This window comes from Phasianus colchicus, chromosome 1 (genome assembly GCF_987193195.1).
Source record: "Phasianus colchicus chromosome 1, bPhaCol1.hap1.1, whole genome shotgun sequence".
NCBI lineage: Eukaryota > Metazoa > Chordata > Aves > Galliformes > Phasianidae > Phasianus > Phasianus colchicus.
Window position 1 is genome coordinate 11,910,368 of NC_143436.1, and position 15,375 is coordinate 11,925,742.

At 38.4% G+C, this 15,375-nt stretch overlaps 1 protein-coding gene across 3 annotated transcripts in view; it reads right to left on the reverse strand.

Moving 5' to 3' along the window:
• CD36 (CD36 molecule (CD36 blood group)) overlaps positions 1 to 11,332 on the reverse strand; it is a 39,331-nt gene extending 27,999 nt beyond the window's left edge. The window contains exon 1 of one of the 3 annotated variants that reach the window (XM_090135384.1): positions 11,073 to 11,332. The gene's annotated coding sequence lies outside the window, so the exon portion shown is untranslated. Of the gene's footprint in view, positions 1 to 540; positions 691 to 10,327; positions 10,480 to 11,072 lie in introns of those variants that run through there. The other 2 variants (XM_090135377.1, XM_031592297.2) reach the window with 2 other exon arrangements.
• Between the last annotated feature and the right edge of the window lie 4,043 nt (positions 11,333 to 15,375).

A 15,375-nucleotide genomic window follows, 5' to 3' on the forward strand; every position in this document is an offset into this window, starting at 1 on the left:
ATACTAGTGAGGATTTTAACCCACAAACATGGTTATTTTAAAACATAATTCCATTTATTCTGTTTGAAGTTAGAAGGTGATGTTAAAAATTTTGAAATATTTAATAGAGATTATTTCTGCTTCTCATTTTTCTTTTGAAGTCTGACATACTTTTGAATTATAGTTTCCAATTTTTTATTGTGAATTGTAATAATTATTATATTTACAACATTGCAATAGCATATGTTACAAATATCACTTTTAAAACATGCTTTTTCTAAATATTCACCTAATTTCAGGAGCTGTAATTTCAATAATATTAAATATCAAATGATAGAATGAAATTGGGAAAACCAGCAACACTGAATATTTAATTCCACTGGTAACATTATAAAGAGATCCACTAATACATGTACACTCCTATTTCTCCTTGCAGTGTTGCAAAAATGATAGCATTTCATTTCACATTACAAATAAGTACTTTCAAGATTTTTCCACCAAGTGAATTTAAAAGGATTTCTGAGGAAAACTCTCTGATTTTAAATGCATCATATGACTCACCTTGAATAAGGGCAAGTGACTTTTCAGCTGAATGTACAGGCACTTAACACACGACTTGCATCAAGTTACAAGAGGACAAGCAGCTGAGCTCCCCACCAAGCACAAACCCTCAGAGCTTCAAGGGGGCGCTTATATATTCCAGGAGATGTCAGTTCCCTGTTTATCTTTCTGCCAGAAGAAAAAATTAAGCTGTATTGGTGCTTGGGGAGGGGACTGTCTATTTTTGCAGTCTGACTAAATGCCACTACCTACATCCCATGGTAATATACTTAGCAGCTGCAGTCTTTGCCAAATTTTGATCCAAGTGAGTCAAAGGTCAAGGAGACAAAAGGGTAATTTCCCTATTGGTTCCTGGTCACTTCTCTCCTAATATCCATTTGCTTTGAAAGTGCCCACATTAGCAAGTTATGACTAACTTGCTTAGCAGCTTCTTAAAGATGCTGAATATTTACAAATAACCTTTTCTACACAGCATGCCTTGCTGTATTAAGCCTTACTATTGAAGTTATTGTGTCAGAGTACAGTATGAAACCCGCTGCAGTTTAATCATCGTGACAGTATATTTTCAAATAAAACAAACATCAGGAAACAGCAGAAGATTTTGTAAACTGGTTCTTTTCACAAATTGGATTACAACATTTCCTCACAAAGGGCTAATGCTCTTCCTCTTGAACTGCAAGTTCAAAAAACTTATTATCCCAAGCTCCTTTCCATTAATGTATCTGAAACTCATTTAAATTCATATTGTTATCTTCATCACCCAAAGAGTTATCCCAGCACAGTATATACTAACAATTATCAGTTGCAAAAACTTGCAGAAATATATTTTTTATATACCTCTTTACCCCCTGTGAATTAAATGAATGGATTGCCTTAAGAGGTCCTGGCAGCATCAAGAGGAAGTGATTTATAAACGGTTTTCTTGATTACAAGAGAGAAAATACTCCTAAAAATAGATTCTTAGGTGCAGACTTTCAGGATATAGCACTGCGTGTGAATTTGTGATTCACATATTCAGTATTTGTTACATGTTTTAACTTCCTGTTTACTGTTTCATTTTTGATATTGCCCAAATTTAAAGTTGAACTTGTGTGGAAGAAGCTCCCTTCCTTTAATCCACTTCTGCTAAATCAGTCCAAGATAGATTAACAAACTGATTTTTTCCTCCTGATGGGGAAAGCAATAGTGACAGTGATCCTAGTTCTTAGAAAGTAACATGAAGGTCAGTCTTTGTAGTAGACTCACTGACAGGAAATGTTGGTGACCTTGACTAACTCCAGTTTCACATCCTTGAAAAGTGCGGTAAAACCATTGTTCACTTTTTCTAATTAAAGATTGAAGTTTAGCTGTGGAAAGAAGTAGTCCTTCATGCTATGGTTCACGTACACTATTTTTATGGGCAGAAATTGGAACACGGGAAGTTCCATATTAACACAAGGAAAATCTTCTTTACTGTCAGAGTGACAGCACTGCAACAGGCTGCCCACAGAGGTTGCGAAGTGTCCTTCCCTGGAGATAATCGGGATCCACCTGGATGCCAACCTGTGCGACATGCTGTAGGGAACCTGCTTTAGCAGGGGGTTGAACATGATGATCCAGAGATCCCTTCCAAACCTTATAGTTCTGGGATTATAAATATCATTATTTTCACTGGAAGTATATTCATATAATACTGTTCTTAGGATGCTTATGTTAGGAATTCTTTTCCCTCATTTTCTTCCCAAGCTGCTCTGCCTTATTCTTTACTTATTCTTCTCTTCTAAAAGGAAGCAATTCCAATTACTCATATCTGCCTGTGGATGTATTCTCTACCATGCCCATTTTCTTCCTCTGCAATACATGGGGACCAGTATGTATCAAAATGAATGTGAATGTGACAAGAGAGACAAGAGACAAGAATGTAGACAAGAGAGGAGAATGTCTGCTGCTGTTTTCTGTGGTATTAAGTTCGTTTCATTTTATTCTGTTTTGTTTTGTTCCTGGAGCCTTCTCTTCTCCAGGCTGATCAAGCCCAAATCCTTCAACCTTTCTTAACAGGAGAAGTGTTCCAGCCCTCTTATCTCTTCCATGGCCTCCTCTGAACCCACTCCAAAAGATACACATCTTTCTTGGGCTGGGTGCCAAAAGCCTGGATGCAGTACACCAGATGGGGCCTCACAAGGGCAGAGCAGACGTAAACAGTCACCTCCCTCTCCCTGCTTGCCACTATCTTGCATCCCAAAATAGAATTGGACTTACGGGCTGCAAATGCACACTACTAGCTCATGTCCAGGTTTTCATCCGTCAGAACCCGCAAGTCCCTCTTTGCAGGGCTGCTTGCAAGGAGTTTTTCTCCAGCTCTTACACATATCTGGGATTGCTTCAACCCACGTGCAGTATCTTGCACTTGGCCTTGTTGAACCTCGCTAGGTTCTCACAGGCCTGCTTTTAGATCCTATCCTGATTCTTTTGGATGGCATCCTTTCCTTTTGTTGTATCAACTGCACTATTCATTTTGATGTTTCCAGCAAACTTGCTGAGGGACACTCAATCTCATTATCTATGTCACTGATAAAAATGTTAGAGTACTCGTCTCAAGACAACCTCCTGGAAACACCACTTTTGACTGGTTTCCACCTGGATAAAGAGCCATTGAAGGAAAATCTCTTTTGGCAAGCTGTGTTTGGTCGTAAAACCAGGCCTGTCAGATTCAATTACAGAAACCAGCTGAAGGGATTTGAAACAAAGGGAGTTGTTCACTTTGTCTGTTATTATTCTGTTTCATAAAGGAGGAAAAAAAAAGTACTTAATGGTACTTCTGTTTCTGGCTTCAGATCAGAGTTCAGAGATTATAGGGGAGAAAGCAGAAACAAAACAAGAACTGTAATGACAGAGAAAGCAAAAAATTACATACTTCATCAGAATTTACAGTGTGCTTCCACAAAGAAACTGTAGAGAAATGACACTCATATACTTGATGAAGACATAGAAAACCACAGGAAGCACCCTGTATGAACTCTACCCTCATTTCTTCATGATATAAATATACCACTGATAATGAAATTCTCATGAGATTAGCGTAATTCCTGGCTTTTTTAGACAACTCACAATAGGGACTTCTGGAAATCACTTTCTTTGGCATGCTTTCCAAACATAGAAGGAGCAAATGAGGAGAGATACAGTCTTTCTGTATGTTGTGAGATAACTAAATACTCAACAACTCAACAACTTATTCTGTTTGGGGTTTTTTTGGGGGGCGGTTAGGGTTCTGTTTGTTTTTAAGTTAAGATCCTATCTATCAGAGGGAATGACATACTGTCAAAGTCACATAATTTGAATTCTGAGGTATGTCCACATAAATGTTCCATGTTCCTTTCAAAATTCTCTGATGTACTGTAAGGCGTGACTTTGTATGGCATGCTTCCACACTCACAGAAAAGCCACTTGCTGAGTTTTCTTCATCTCTCTGATCTTAACATTCAAAACATTAGAAAACTCCTGGAAACACTATCATTACTTTTGCACTCTCTGAACAGAAGGAAGAAGGGAAAGGAAGAAAGGAAGGAAGGAAGGAAGGAAGGAAGGAAGGAAGGAAGGAAGGAAGGAAGGAAGGAAGGAAGGAAGGAAGGAAGGAAGGAAGGAAGGAAGGAAGGAAGGAAGGAAGGAAGGAAGGAAGGAAGGAAGGAAGGAAGGAAGGAAGGAAGGAAGGAAGAAAGGAAGGAAGGAAAGAAGGATTTTAAAATAAATATTTTTAAAATAAAGTGCCAATCTGTACAGTAGAAGATGAAGTTAATCTTGTCAGTATTCAAAGCCTGTCTTTCTAAAATCTTTTAGATACTCTTCCTATTTCGAAGTAAAGGTGTGAGAAATTATGCTTACCCCCCCTTTATGGCAAGAAAAGCGACAGTTTGTTTTGGGTAGTTCAAAATCCTGCTGTCACTACCCAGTGGTCCTCTCAGGTTTACCCAAAGTTATTAAGTCCTACAAGAAGGGTTGTATTGTACTTTGTTATGACAAATTCAAAGCATTCATAAGACCAAAAATAGGAACAAGTGTCTTCTAGCCACAAATAACCTTGTTCTGATTCAGCACACTTGTTTCTGTTATGAACTCTGTTTTACTAAGGAAGACAATGAAGAAACTGAATCATCTGCAGAAGAAAATATGCAATATGCCACCAGCTAGATAAGAATTTTGCCCTTCTGCATGCATGAGAGATACTAGGAAATGTTCTTTTATATGGAGTAAAGTTTTTGTATTCACAAAAGATAATGTGATTTCCTCTGGCAATGAAAACCTGCTGTGTATCACCTAATCATATAATACAAAAGCAGCACGCAAGCTTTCCACTTGGACCAGCTTCAATAATTTGCTTTGCTCCTGTTGCTTACGAGGATCCCCTAGTGCGAACATTCACCTATATGAAGATACTGCCTGAAAATAAATTGAATACAAAACACCAATGAATTTAAAAAAAAAAAAAAAAATCAGAATTTTCTTTTCCTAAATGATATGTTCACTGTCTTTGTCTCAGTTACTCTCACCGTGACTGGCATTTTGTACTACCTTATTTTCCAAAAGACATGGGAAAGAAGGGGGTTTCATGGCTTAGAGAACTAACTTCACCTTGAAAGAGGGAAATACTAAAATACTTCAGTTGTCTCAGTTCTGCTTTTAACATCTCCTCTCTAAGGACCTGAATTTATTTTCATAGCAATTCTTTTCTTATCTAACATTATCTACAAATATTGTTGCAAATAACATTAACCATGTGAAAATTAGTTATACAAACTAAGGAAGAGAGAGGCATTGATTTCCTGTCCTCTCCTAAATGATTTGCACCAAATTGACTTGCTTAAGTTAGACATCTAAATTTTCAATAATTAATATTAGAGCAGCTCTACTCAGGCACCCCAATGAGATTTTCAGCTCCTCCTTTCATTAGTGTGTTATATCAATAGTACCATCACAGTTATACAAAGTTTTGGTGCGTGCAAACAAGTTGTAAAGCAAATAAAAAATTTAATGGAAAAAGTTCAAAATATTTGCTATTTGACATCAAAGGAAAGTTTGACCAAAGATTGCAGAGGTGTTGCCCACCTTGCATCATAAACTTTTAGTGCAGATGTGTTGGCCTTCAAGGCTTTCAAGTGCATCCCATAAGGCATACTCCCAAGCACACCATACATGATCCCACCACAGCGGCCCAGAAGACTCATTTTGAACTGCTGTACTGCTCTTTCATTACTCAGTACTGACTCTCAAAAGCAGTTTTCTCAGCTCTATGAAGTTTTAGGGCCTAAGGTGCTGTCCTTTGTGATTCTCAGTGTGTTCTGATGGTATGGAAAGCATCTTAAAATACTACTAACTCAAGCCAACTTGGCAGCAGTACAGTGGAAAGAGTGTGATACATTTGGTTCCTGCCAATTATGTGATTCTCTACTAAACTGCAACTAGGTTATTTAAGGGCAAAATGGCAATAGAAGACCATTAGCCATTTCAATTCTTTTCTACCCAAAAATACTGATTCTGCATTCTTCTTTACTCACTATGGCATGCATGAACTACTGCCTTTCTCAGTTCTTAAAGTTCCATTTAAAAGCTATTTTCAGTTCATTTTAGTAGCTATGAAAGCATAACAGAGGCAGGGGTAAAGCAAGCTTCATCTTTTCCACTCCCATGCGTTTGCATGAGTTATTCAGAATGTAGAAATGAATACAATACAGAATATGTAATATAATAACTCAAATTTATGTGTGAGTCTGAAGCAGCACAGGCCTATAAAAGTCTGTTAGTAAAGTCTGGGTCAGTCTGTAAATGCAGGAGACTTTTCTATTAGAAACTTAAGGAGGACACAGAGATGAGGCTTTTATGGTAAGGGAGAAAAATTTTGTAACAGATATCTTTTGAAAGACAAGTGAAATTTAACAAATCTTGTCCTCACTTGGACATGTTCCACCTCTTGCAAAACTCTGCTCCTTGGCTTAGAAGTCACAGAATAATAGAGTATTTTAAACGCCTTCACTGGTGCAATACCTAGTTGAGAAACAGTCATCATAATGAATCATCCCAACCAGACAGTGGAAGTGGCTCTGATGAATGACAATGTAGTCGTTATATTAGCTTTTGCCTACCAGCTACACCAGAATTTTGTCTGCGCAATACTTACAAGTGAGTTTTCCAATAAATTAAGAACCAATTTTAACATTTTGGTGACTTCCCTAGTGATGGAGTCCTGGCAAATAATTGAAACCTTATTCTTTTAGGTGACATCTTCCAGGCCTGGAGTGACATCCTTGGTCTGAGCAATATGCAGATCTTTCCCAAGACTTCAGTTCTACCATAAACACAAGGCATTAAAGCCAAATGATAAACCTACTTCCAGGAAAAAGAAAGATAAAAAAGAAAATAAATTAAAAAAAAAACCTGCTCTAATCTTCTAATCCTTTAATCCTTTTAATCATAGAATTAGAATGGCTTGGGTTGGAAGGGACCCCAAGTATCATCAAATTCCAATTTCCCTGCCGCAAGCAGGGCCACCAACATCCAAATCAGGTTCTATACCAGCTTGTCCAGGTATAGACATGTGTATGCTCTCCATTGGAGCATACACAACCTCTATAGGCAGCCTGTTCCAGCACCTCATCACTCTCTTAATGAAAAACTTCAGATGTCTAATATAAATCTCCCTTCCTTCAGTTTAGAACCATTTCCCCCTGTCCTATCACTACTTATCTGGGTAAAAAAGTTGGTTTCTCTCTTGTTTATAATCCTCTTTCAAATATTGTAAGGCTGCAATGAGGTCTCCCTGGAGCCTTCTCTTCTCCAGACTGAACAAAACCCACTCCCTCAGCCTGTCTTGGTAGCAGACAGAGGGTTCTCCAGCCCTCTGATCATATTTGTGGACTCCTCTGGACCTTCTCTAATAGCTCCTCATATTTTCCAAGCTGGGGACCTGGACACAGTACTCCAGATGAGGCCTCATGAGGGCAGAGCAAAGGGGGACAATCACTTCCCTATCCCTGTTGGCCATCCCTCTTCTGATGGACCCCCCTGGCCTTCCAAGCTGCAAGAGCACACTTATGTTCAGTTTTTCATTCATCAGGACCTCCAGCTCCAGAGGGCTACTCACTCTCAAGGAGTTCTCTTCCCAGTCTGTATACATATCTGGGATTATTCCAGCCCAAGTGCAAAGGGCTCAGAGGGGTCTTTATTTAAATAGTCCTATGTCCTGGGACAATCCACCATCTTTTCCTTGTGAATCAGGATCAGTAGTTGGGGAAGTATCTGGAGACCCAGACCTCTGCCAGGAAACAGAAGTTTCCTACTAGAAGAAAGGAAAACAGAAAACATTATCTACACAATTAATATGGGCCAAAGTCCTTCGTGATACAGCTTTGTCTCTCAAGGGGATATTTAAAGACAGCAGCTATCGCAGCACAGAGCTACTGGCAATGCTCGATAAAACCACATCTTCCCCATCAGCTGGCAGCAGCAGTACAGACTGTGTGGGTGTTGCCTAACAGTTTGCATGACAGAGCAGTACTCAGACTGTTTCAAGAAAATGTGCTACTATGGTTTTTCACCTTCTATAACCTTTCCCTACGGATCTGGTGAGCTAGGCCACAAAAAGATACCTTGGTAACAGCTGAAGGTCTAGAGAGATTAGGAAAACATGTGAAGAGTTAATGCATATTAGGAAAGACTTAACAACTGTGAAGAACAGACGAGTAGAAAAAGTACTAGCAGTGAAATTTGTGCTCTGGTAGGGAAAGAAACAGGCAGCTAATAGATACCTTGAACTTCTCAGATTATACGCTATTCTGATGCTAAGATATGACACTATACTTTCAGATGAAAACATGTTACAAAAATACACATGTAACTATCAGTTACATACAAAGTAGATCCAAAATATAATAATTCAACTGGTTTAAAAAAAAAAAAAAAAAAAAAAAAAAGCACTGCATTTTTCACTGTTTTCCTGTCTGTGCTCATTACGGGTCTATGAAGCATAACTTGAGAACATGAAAAAAAACCTCTGACACTGGACAACTGCAGACTACAATTTTTTACATAAATAGGGTATTTTTATCAAGTTAAAAAAAATAATTTAGTTTCTATCATAGAGATTACATCAGCTTTGAAAGAGAATCAGATCACTAAAGCAGAAAAAGTTATTAGTATATGCATTGTTATAGTATCCTTTTCTGAGTTATCTCAGAATTTCCATGACAAGATGAAATTAATAAATATTACATCAGCATCTTTATTGGACATGAATTATAACTATAAATCTAGTCAGATGTACACAATTTTCATGTACTTCATTATTATGTCAGGATTTTCACATTCATTTATAACACATATATTTTATAAGCAGCTATACCACATGATAATTCTTTCCTTTCACATGTTTGTAATAAATATATGTAATCATTTGTAACATAGACACATATAAAAGATAATGGCTCACAGACAAATGATTACGTATGCTTGTTATAGACAGTTTAAACTTTGAATATCTTCATTTTAATTACACTTTGCAATTAACAATACATTAATATGCAATTAAATAATTTTATTGGCAACATATTTATTCTTTATAAATTCTAGTAAATGGGCTCTTAGAATTATAAGCAGACAAGAAATAGAAACTGAATGATCCCTTTGATTTCAGTACTTAAGACATGCTGTAGTATTTTCATAGCAGTTGTGTGCTAATACAATGTACCATAATACAGCGTGCAGCTGTGTGCTGAGAAACTTCATTCATGTTCAGAAGCAGGGTTATATACCTGTATGGAGGGTGTCTGCTAAGTCAGCTCCTTATTCACAGAAAAACCGAGTTTCTGCAGCAGTTCTACAGCAAATCTGCAGCTGCTCAGTGTCCAATGGGAGCAAAGACCACAGAGGACACAAAGAGAAACAGAAAGTTGCAGTAGAAAAACTGTCTCAAGTGATGCCAAAATTAATCCTCTTTCACCCTCCTGCTTTGCAAGAAAGACCAGCTAAAGAAATCCTTTCAGTGCTAACCCCTGCCTCAGCACTCCTTACCCTCTGCAATAAGGCAGCACTTGCAGACAATGTGTCAGTTCCTTGTTGCCAATCCAGAGCAGGTTTAATTGCCTCTGGTCTTTGCAATAACTCTTTGCAAACACGGTCTAAGTCCTACTTAATCCCCGCAAGACCCTGCAAGGCAGGTGAGGCATTTCATGCTAGAAATAACTCTTTAGATTCAGGTTTCTATTCTTAGTTACATAAAGCACAGACAGATCAGAATGAGGGATCACATCTGTGGGTACAGCTGTTCCAATTCATTGGTATTTTTAAAGAACTTCACAGGCTTTGGTTCTGAGCTATGTCTAATAGAACATGTAAGTCAAATGATAGTCATTGCTTTCTCCTGCTTCCTTTTTGGATCCATGCAAGATCCATTTCTCACAGCTGTGATGAACTGCTCAGGATTTAGTTTACTTTTGGATTTGAACAGCAGATTGAAGGATTTCCTAACAGACAGTTGCAGCAAACAGCAACAGTGGCAGCCTGTCTGTCATGGCCTTTCATAGAGGGTTAACAGGCCCCTGAAGCGAGACAGCGTGGCAAGAGCTAAAAAGCTACTTGTTGCATGCAGAGTCACAGGAATCAGCCAGTGTCATAAACCTCTTTGCCCCGCTTTCTGCAAAGCTCCATCTTTAAAGCCAGTGAGAAAATGAAGAAACAAGGAAAAGGGAAAAAAAATATTCCAGAAACTTCCATTTATGAATATTTTCTGACCTATTCATTTATGTAAGTACTGCTTTTCTACCTTTGGTCTTCTTGGAGACCCGTCGCTTGCTTCCTGTATGGCTTTCGCAGCTGCAGCCTCCAGCTTGTTGCCAGACTCCCCTTCTGCCTCCCTTTCTACATGTGATACCTTTGACTCCTATTTCCTTCCCATAGAATCTCCTCCCTCCTCCAGTTCCCTGTCTCTCTCTCTCTCACCTTTCAACCTATCATCTCAGTGGTCACTCCTCCATTAAGTATGTCCTCATATCTGTCTCCTCCTTCATCAAATTATCTGCTAGGTATTTTTTTTTCTCCCTCACTTCCAGAATTCACAGTTTTCTATCAATTCTGTACTTATCCCATGCTATTAGCATTTATGTCTCCTCAAATCTCTCATATTACTTCTTTCTTTCTTTTCCCCCTTTCTGTAGTCCTAGTCCTAGACCTTCTTATCGCTTAATCAAAAACTGACTGCAACTGGGAACCAGAAAGCCATTTTTATCAGAGCTCTTAGATACAAGTATGATTTTTATATGAAAAGATTCATTATAAATAATTACTGTTTACTACTTTAATCCTGTAAGTGTTCTTGTTAGTATTCCTTCCAATAGCCTCAAAAGACAAAGCTCGTGGTGCTCCTGCCAACTACTTTTTCCCTGTCCAGCTGTCACACAGCATGCTTTCTGAAGTGCTCCTACTCCCAAGAAAATGAATCTTCAGCAGCTTTGCCCATACACAAAGCAGATGTGCTAAGTAAGGAAAGGCGATCCTCATCTTCCACTTACCTGTTCCAGAACTGAGAGAGGATCTGAGAAGAATCTGGGAGCAGCACAGACTTCTCTGTATGCAGACTCAGTGCAGGAGTAGAAATGTTGGACTGCCAAGAAAAGCACAGTGTCCTTCCATCCCACAGCAGCTAGAAAGGTAATAGGCTATATCCTTCACCACTGCCTAGTGCTTTGCAAAGACAGGGCACAGCATGAAGCACCCCAGGCACTGTGGTGGAGTGCACACCCTCCATCTAATTATACCCGGGCTTCTCTGTTTTGGGGAAAAAGTAACAACAGCCACTTATCAGATTCCCTAAATGGTATTGGAGAGGATTCAGCAGGGCACTCCCAATCCTATCTGGGTAGTCTCAGCCACAGGATTACAGGCATGTAAATACTCTTTTCCTCCAGCTTCTGGTAGCTATTTCTTCCACTGTGCACTCTTCTTGGTTAGTTGCTTTCTTGTTAGGTTTTCACCAGTCTTTTCTTCCAAATTCCTTTACTCAGCTGCCAAATTCTATTTGATACAGACTTAATCTTCCATACTTAAACCTTGGTGTTAGGCTGCTGCCCACCTCCTCTTTTAGGAATAAATCTTCACCATATCACTAACACTACCCCTAAAAGGCTCAATTGTGCAGACTGCAATTCCCATCACAACATTGCACCTTAGTGTAACAAGAAATTCCATCCCTCTGTATATTCCTGGCATGTGAGAACAGTTTTTACAACATTTATCCAACCTAGGTATTACCAAACATTTTCTATTCCAAAGTCCATGTACACATGGAAGCATGCCAGAATCTTGATCAAACACTACAGAGAGCACACAGTTGATATCAGTCAGTTTATCTAATGTGTGTCTTCCAGCCGTTTTAATGTCTACAACTGTAATCTATCCATAGCTAAACAGCATATGTACACTCAGTGAGCTGTACAAATCTCCTTATATCAGACCAAAACAATTGTATAGATTATTTTATGGCCTTCCAACAGCAATACTGGCAGAATCCTCTGATAGACCAACCCCATACAAATCCTAGTAAAAAAATCACTTAGTCATATGGAGACAACAGATATTTTGATTCTTCATCTGTATGTAATGAAAAGAATTCTAATCTTGGCATCCTAGGCATATGTTGCCTTATGAATTGGTGAGAGAGTATTTTCATGGATGCTAAACATAAGAACATAGTTTCCTGTCTTTCCTAGTAATCAGTATTACTAGTCAAAAATATTTCATTTTTGACCCAACAAGTATTTATGCATTGTGCATTCTTATGCATATACACATGAATGCACATATAGGTGCACTGTTTCAAATTCAAAACATGTCTCCAAAGCCTTGGTGTGTAACTGAGTTCTCTTACCTCTTGCAATGTGCCTGCATGTGCCTCACACTGAAACACATGTGAGTAGATGGACTTGTGCTTACACAGACCTTTGAAATTGTGTTACACACAGCTTAGCTAAGCTATACTTTTCATACCATTCAGGCTTCTCACCTGAGGAGTAGGGAAGTAATACAGCTCTATTACTTTGGCATGCTGCCACACGTACTGTATTATTGCTTCAGTCACCCTTGAGGTACTACAGCCTCCATTAATGTGGCCACTGTATTTCTCTGTGCCCTTCCTTTTCTTCAGATTAAATTTGCCCATAACAGATTTCCACTTTTAGCACTATTCCTCATCTAAGCTCTGTTTTAATACTTCATGTGTAATTCACACTATGAACTGGATGTTGTGCACTGAACATGATTGTGTAGATGGGACAAGATCAACTTCTGAGGTATAGACCCAATGCAAATGTATACAATTTCTGATTTCACTGCCACATCTTTCTGGATCGCCTAAAATATGTCCTGGATCTTAGAATTCTAAGGATCAAAATCCAGTTTAAGCCTGTTTATGAGTATACATGAAATGAAATCTTTTCACTGTTGTTCCCAGTTGTGAAGGTAATGTAGTCTAATACAAGATTTATCTAGCACAATCTCATCTTTATTTTGTAATTGGGACCTATATCATTCTGGGTTTTATGAGCTATGGGAAGAGTTTCATCTTGAAAACGTACTGCAGTTAACAGAATTTAATACAGTGAAGTGCCTTGAATTTAAACAACCTGTGGCCATTGTTTCTGTTTAGCTAGGGATGAATTTCATCTCAGTTGAAAGAGTTCCTAATACATGTTATTAAATAATTGCAACATAACATTGTCCTATTCTATCTGATTCAGTTAGATTTTTATTATATTTTCTTATTCCTCATTACACCATATTTTAATTAATAAACAATTAATTTAATATATAATTAATTAACAATTAAAACTTGCTAAACACTCTTGTTTGCAATGTTCTGCCTAAGATTAGTAGAGTGCTGACACAATCTCAATGAGATGTTTTCTTCAAGCCAGAATATGAATTAATTATGGCTTTTAATTAATAAGATATTCATATATTATTAAGTTCAGTATTTACCAAGTATGTCTTAAATCTAGAAACATACAATGCTGAGTGATATTCTTGAAGAAGTACTACATTTACAAATATTTGGCACGTTTTGGTATCTCTAATAATAGATCTAAAATATAGCAGTGCATTTATATTCAGAAGCTACTCACAAGGGGAGTCTTTGTTTTCTATTGCATGAATAATTGACACCAGTTAAAACAAGGTTATCAGGAACAATTTTTATTTACAAAAAAACAGGAATTAGTTACCTCCTGGAAAGTTCAGTGGCCTCATCCTTAACACGATAAATATACTTTCTTAGAGTTTACAAAGTTTTGGAGCCTTTGAAATAAATGTTTTACTTGGTTTTAGTTAATAGAGGCTCTGACTATCTCAAAATCATGAATAAAATTGTAACCAGAATGTTATCTACTTTTAATATCTTCTTTGCATGCTCAAGAGTTACATTCTGTTTTGAATTTAGAAATTGTCAAGTAATGTAGTTCCTTGTTCAACCAAAACCCATTCCTGAAAGATTTACCCAGCAGACAGCATTCACAACAAATCGCCACAGAGCCCACAGGGAAGTTGGGAGAGCTGATGTGGAGCCGAGATAGTAGACTGGAAACTCCCAAAACATGAAACAAAATATATACATATATATATATAAATGAGGAGTTTTCCCAGCAGGACACACACAGTGCTCAGCTTCTCTCCTACTGGAAAGATTCTTAAAATTTGTTTTTTGTCTCAGCAATCTTTAACTGTAGTTCCCTTTTTTGTGCTCCCAGTTGTATTTTCCAAATATAAGTGGTATCTGTCATACTTTTTTCTGAAATTGTGAGGTTGAGCATGCCTTATGTCTCTTGAACCAGTATTGATTACAAGTATACATGCACATGAAAAACAAGGAGGTAGTCTGGGATGGCCAGCACAGCTTAACAGAGGGCAAATAATGCCTGACCAATCTTGTGGCCTTCTACGTGGTATTTAAGGAATAAAGAAAGAGTGACTGTTGTCATCTACCCAGACTTCTGCAAGGCTTTTTATATAGTCCCACATCACATTCTTATCTCTAAATTGAAAAGATACGGACTTTAAAGCTGGACTTTTGGGTGGATAAAAAATTGGTTGGGAGGTTACATGACTGGGTTGTTGTCATTGGCTCTATGTCCAGGTGGAAGCTGATGACAAGTGATTTCCCCTGGGAACTCTTTTCAGCACCGTTATCAATGACCTGAATCGTGGGATTGAGTGCTCTCTTAGCAAGTTTGCTCATACCACTAAAAAAAGAAAAAAGAAAAAAATGCTAGAAAAGCTAGAAAAGTGAGCACACAAGAAACTAACAAGGTTGAACAAGGCCAAGTGCAAGGTGATCCAATTGGGTTGGGGCAATCCCAGACGTGTATACAGACTGGGAGAAGAACTCCTGAGAGCAGCCCTGCAGAGAAGGACTTGAGGATCCTGATGGACCAAAACCTGGACATGAGCCAGCAGTGTGCTACTGCAGCCCATAAGTTCAGCTGTCAATAAGTCCATCAGAAGACGGGCAACCAGCAGGGAGAGGGAGGTGATTGTCCCCCTCAACTCTGCCCTTGTGAGGCCCCATCTGGAGTCATGCATCCAGGCCTGAGGCCCACCAGCACAGGAATGATGCAGAGCTGCTGGAGCAGGTCTGGAGGAGGCCACGAAAATGATCAGAGGGTTGGAGAACCTCTTCTATGATGAAATGCTGAGGAAGCTCAGTTTGTTTGGCCTAGAGAAGAGAAGGCTTCAGGAAGACCTCTTTGCATCCTTCCAGTAGTTAAAGGGAGCATATAAACAAAGGGAGATCAACAATTACACAGTCCGATAATGATAAGACAA